A 5,531-nucleotide genomic window follows, 5' to 3' on the forward strand; every position below is an offset into this window, starting at 1 on the left:
AGCACTTGTTATAAGTATGACACAGTAAGTCAGAATCTTGGAAGACACACCCAAATAAAAAAAAACCAATGTTTCTATTCTTTTAACACAAATTTGAGGGGTGGCTACGAGTCTTTGGATGTGCGATAAAATGGTGTGTCTTCTGGAGGAGGGGCGCTCAGTCTAATTAGGGAGAAGGATGAAGAAACCAATTATATTTACTATAAAAGACAGCCTGGGCATCTCAGCAACAAGGCCTGTCACCACTGGGCAGGAAGAAGGAAAGACAGCTCTAGGAGAGAGATTGGAAGAACCAAGCAGTGAAGGATCATGGGAGCAGAAGGGGTGAGGCTGAGCCAGGAGAGGAAGGGAAAGGGGGTAACGCTGGATAGATAAGGGGTGTCGCCTTTGGAATGGCCCTCCCCGCTGCTGAGGAACGGAGCTTGTGATCAGGACGCTCTCGTCAGCCTTGCAGGATTTTTAAGTCCGACAGGGTCATGCATAATTAGATTTCTATTTTGGAAGCTAACCCCACTGAGAACTGGTTAAGTAAATTATGCTGTAGCCCCATGCGTTGGCGACCGTGTCGCTGTTAAAAACCACAGAAGGTAACGGCGAGGAAAATGGTTGCGGACTATCTCGACGTTTAAAAAGTGTATTAAATGTATACCCTTTGGTCTCAGTTTCGTTTTAAAGATTACATACGCCGCAGAGAAGCAGAGCAAGAAAGACAGGAAAGCATCATGCCGAAAGAATGGATGGTCTTCCGAGGGCTAGGCTGTCAATGCTCTTTCTGTTACTCATACATTTTAGTATTTTTCTTTTTTTACGATAAAGATCTTAGTTAGAAGATCAAATGGAAAGAAAGATTGCTCCAGACACAGTATGGAGGGTGGATTGCAGAGGAGGAGCGGATCCGAGGCGGGGTAGGGGTGACGAAGCATCAGAGAAGCGATGCGAAAGGTGCGTGTGTAGGTGGCCGAGCCGAGCGACCTTCTGCGCAGGGTGACAGCGAGGACCGGAGGAGACGTTTTGGGTGGGACGCTTCACAGACAGTGATGAACGTGCTGGACATATGGGGGAAGGGAAGCTCTGCGCTGGATTTGTTGACTTTGAACTCTCGGTAAGGCATCCGTGGTCACAGTCGGAAGGAGCTGGAAATTTGCAGCTCAGCGCGACGACCTCTCTTTAGACTGGGGAGTGTTGGTCGGGGCCGATGCATCCGACACGATAGATTCGTCAGAGCACGTGTTAAGCAAAAACAAATCCGAGGGATGGGAAAACTGAGGGCTGAGAGGAACTTTCCAAATGAGAAGACTCTTTCAGAAACGGGATGGTATGATGCGTCAGAGGAGGGAGAGTGACCGTCTGAGACAGAGAGAGCGTGGCGAAGGGTCTGTGGGATGTAGAAATTGGGGGTCTCCAGTAGACCGAGCGGCCGCAGTTCACTGAACAGAGGAAGATGGATGCAGGAGAGCGAGGGCGAAGGCAAGGTCAAGGCGTGGAGGTGGACACTGGCTGAGTGTGAGGTGAGGGATTTATCCGAGAGGGGCTCAGTGGCCTTCGCCGTCCCCTCCCCCAAGGATGAAGGAGAGAGAGGTGATCATTTGTAAGTTGAGGGAGGAAGCAGGGGAGGGGCAGAGGCTGGAGAACCGGAGGTGAGAGAAGTTGATAGAGCCCCGTCTAGGAGGGAGGAGGGAGGAGGATGTATAGCAGAGGTGGATGAAGGAACACACTTTCCTTGGCAGAGGAAGGAACAAGATGAGCTGCTGGCATGGGGGGCACTTGAAGAATTCCATGCCCGATGGCCAGTTTTCTTGGTAAGAGACCAAGTCTTTTAGTGGGTGAGGATTGGCGCTGAAAGCTGGAGGGGAGGGGAGGGGCAGGGGTTCAGCGGATCCGCTGTGGGAAGTGGAAAGGAAGAGTTATCAGGGATTGCCGGAGCTCGCGGGGGCTCTGTTGAGATCCGAAACCTAATAATAAAGAGATCATGCCTATTGGTAGAGGGCGAGCGAGGTAGGTGAAGGGGATTAAGTGGGACAAACCTCCAGTTATAACATAAATAAGTCACGGGGATGTAACACGCAGCATGGGGACTATAGTCAATGATAAAGTAATAACTTCGTGTGGTGACAGATGGTAACTAGACTTACCGCGGTGATCGTTTTGTAATGTGTATAAATATCGAGTCGGTATGATGTGCACCTGAAACTAAAAGGCTATTGTATGCCAGTTATTTTTCAATTAAAGAAAAAAGAGTTCGTGCATATGGGCGATACATATTGGTGCTCACGTCACCAAGACTTAACTAATCGTGTGTGTGTGTGTGTGTGTGTGTGTGTGTGTGTGTGTGTGTGTGTGTGTGTGTGTGTTCCATAATGAAGGCTTATACACATCTGTTGAATAAATGAATCAAAAGTAGATTTGATGGCAATTTGGGGCGGGGGGGAGCGGTTCCTGGAACCCAAGTAATACAGTGTCAAGATGTGAATCCCTTTGCCTTGTGTCTTATTTCTTGACCTTTGGTTTCTTTTCAGTGTGTACTTCCTCTTCCACTCAAAAAAAAAAAAAAGTTCACTTGACAATGAAAAATTAAATACTATGTTTCTTCTCTGGGTAGAGCCCCGTATGGAGCTAGTCCTGCAAGAGTCCTGGGCCCTGTGACTCTCCTGATGAAGCGCAGTAAGAATTCATTATTATCAGCACACGCCGACTGCCATAAAAGAGATGGGAAAGGAGGGCTCTGAAGACCCTAAAGTTGACAACAGCGCTGGCGGCCTAAGCTGAGAGAAACTCGTAGGGGAGAGGAGGTGTGATGAATGCGTGGGGCTCTAACAGGAGGCCACTAGCAGGGGGCAGGGGGGCGTTGGAAGGGGAGATGGAAAGAATCAGCATTTCCGATGGAGGAGAGAGCCTGTAGTTGGGACAATGTGGGATGTATGGGGTCAGGAACCGAAGGCTATATGTAGAGAAAGTACAGTCTGTTAGTGACTCATTTTCTCAGGTTTAGAGACCTGGAAGTTTATCTTCTGCTTACATAGTAGAGCTGACAGGACCTCAGATGAAAGGGCAGAGATTCAATGCGGTGAGTGTGAATTTCACTCTTTACACATGTGAGAATCGGGTTGGGGGCGTGGGGGGAACTCACTTTTCCCAATTAGTTATTAAATTTTTGATTCCCAAAACTGCAGACTCGTAGGAATTCACATTGCTTTGTAGACAAATCTGTCAGTGTCAAAGTGCCCCACCGTCAACATTTATGCAAACCAAATTGCTGCATGAGAAATGGTTTCAAATTTTATGATAAATTTCTGGTTAATGTTTCATGCATTAACTTCAAGTATAAAATCTAGTCCGGTTCTCTTGTTTTTAAAACAGTATGGAGGAGACATGTGACAGTGGCAGCTTCACTTAGAACTTTGTTGTCCCAGAGACCGAAGCAATCCTTTTCATCCTCTTTCTTCCGATGGATGTCATTTTCTCCTGAACACATCCGGGGAATTCCTCACACTTACGGGTGTGGACGAGTACAGTTAAGAGGCGGGAGGTATTTTTTTTTTTTCAACGCATGTGTGTTTAATTTTGAACTATCCCTATGTTAAAACTTAGTCTCCAGATGAAGTCAGTCTAGAATGCCTTTTAACATACGACATTTCCTAACGGTAAAAAGACGTCACGAAAATTCATTTTCCCCCTTTTTGTCACCACTCAGTGCTGAAGAGGATTTTTTTTTTCTTTTTTTTCTCGTTTGTCACCTGTGACTCAGCTGCTCAGGTGGCCCTTGAGCAAATGATGATGGGCATGGACCGTGCCCGCCCCCGCCCTGTGCTCTTCACACCCAGACCACCAGTGTCTGAGACATGAATTCTTTTTCGTCCATTTATTCTAAAGGAATTTCCCTTGACAGACGTTTTTGGACTCTGCTTATCTATCTATCGAAAGATAATTGATACGCTTCTTGTTTTCTTCTCCCATAATGCATCAAGATCACATGATGGGTGTTGAGCACATTTTCTTTTTCTTCTCCCATGGAAGCTGGAGTTGAGTATTTGAGTTTCTTTGGATATGGTTCCATGTTGTTGCATGTCTGTCTGTCTGTCTGTCTGTCTGGTCTTCTTGACTCTTTGAGGGCCTCTGGCACTCTCCCGGTCTCGTACTTCTAGTCTGTGCCTTCCGTGAATGGCAAAGTGTCTAGATGTCACTAAAACCAGCAGATAAATGTCAGCTTCTGAGGTTTGGCAGTATTTATCACGACCGACCCTCTCTTATGCAAGTTTTCTCTCGATGTCAGGAATCTCGCTCTTTCTTATTCTCCTTGGCTGGATCAGTGTTCCTATTGTTAAATAGTGGAGTTTCTTTTTCTTTTCTTTTTTGTTTTTAAATGCCTACAGCACCTGGTCTTCCTAGGTGGTCTCCCATCCAAGTGCTAACCAGGCCCGACCCTGCTTAGCTTCCGAGATCGGGCATGCTCAGGGTGGCATGGCCGTAGACAAATACTGGCGTTTCTCAGGTTCTGCTGGAGGTTCTCCCTCCCCAGGCCTCCTTCACGTCGATGGCTTTATCGAACATCTCCACTCATGAGTCTCTCTATTCCAGACCTTTCCCATAAACTGCAGACATCTCTTGGTGCCTCGGTCCCCACACATTTAAAACGCACCCATGATTTAGCCCAGCACCCATCCCTCCCCAAGGCCGATTCTGGTCAGTGTCCTCTGTTGCGATGAACGGCATCGTCATCCTTCTGGTTCCAGAAGCCCCAAACCTAGCCGTCTTCCTGGACAGCTCCTCACTCGCCCCTCTGAACCCCATCATCACGTGCAGGGGAGAAGCCCCGGAATCCATCCACTTCTCAGCTTCATCTTCACGCTCCCGCCCGCTCAGTCCAGGCTTCTGTCATCTCTCGTTTGGACTTTCACAACATTTTCCTTCTGGTCTCCTGGCACTTACGCTAATCCATCCCGTACCCCGCGCCCTTTTTGCATGGCGTGCTTCACAGCCGAAATTTCACCACGCATTTCTTCTGTGATCTCTGGATCGCTATCTTATTTCTCTGCTGTATGCTCCATGAAGGCAGAGACTGTCTTTTTTGGCTCGTGTTGTTTTTTCAGTACTTTAGGAAACGGCCCTGCGCATAGATGCTCTCAGAATATGTTCATTGTAAGAATGAGTAAACGAATGAACGGGAAACACTGATTATGGCTGTTTCATGTTTTCAGGATTTTTATTTACTTATGTGCTGAGAGAGATTAAGGAAATACTTCTAGAGGAGTTCCATTGTCAGTTTTTTATCTGATCACAGAACTAGTAGGTGCTCATTTTAGAAAGCATCGAAAAACTAAACAAAAATTTACAGTGTGTCTGGTTTTGAATTGTGGTTTTCTGTTCTACCATGACCGTTTTCTTGTCATTAAAACCACTTTAGAATTATTTACAATTTAAGTGACAAATTTGAGACATACAACCTTTCTAGAATGCTTGTATCTGATACAATAAGACTCTTGGAAAGATCTCGTTTAGTTAAAAATGCTTCTCTACGCTGTTGGGATCCATGA

General features: G+C 46.6%; 1 pseudogene; it reads right to left on the minus strand.

Moving 5' to 3' along the window:
- Positions 1-4,361: 4,361 nt before the first annotated feature.
- LOC111739620 lies at positions 4,362-4,470 on the minus strand (annotated as a pseudogene).
- Between the last annotated feature and the right edge of the window lie 1,061 nt (positions 4,471-5,531).

Source organism: Pteropus vampyrus, unplaced genomic scaffold, assembly GCF_000151845.1.
Source record: "Pteropus vampyrus isolate Shadow unplaced genomic scaffold, Pvam_2.0 Scaffold51, whole genome shotgun sequence".
NCBI lineage: Eukaryota > Metazoa > Chordata > Mammalia > Chiroptera > Pteropodidae > Pteropus > Pteropus vampyrus.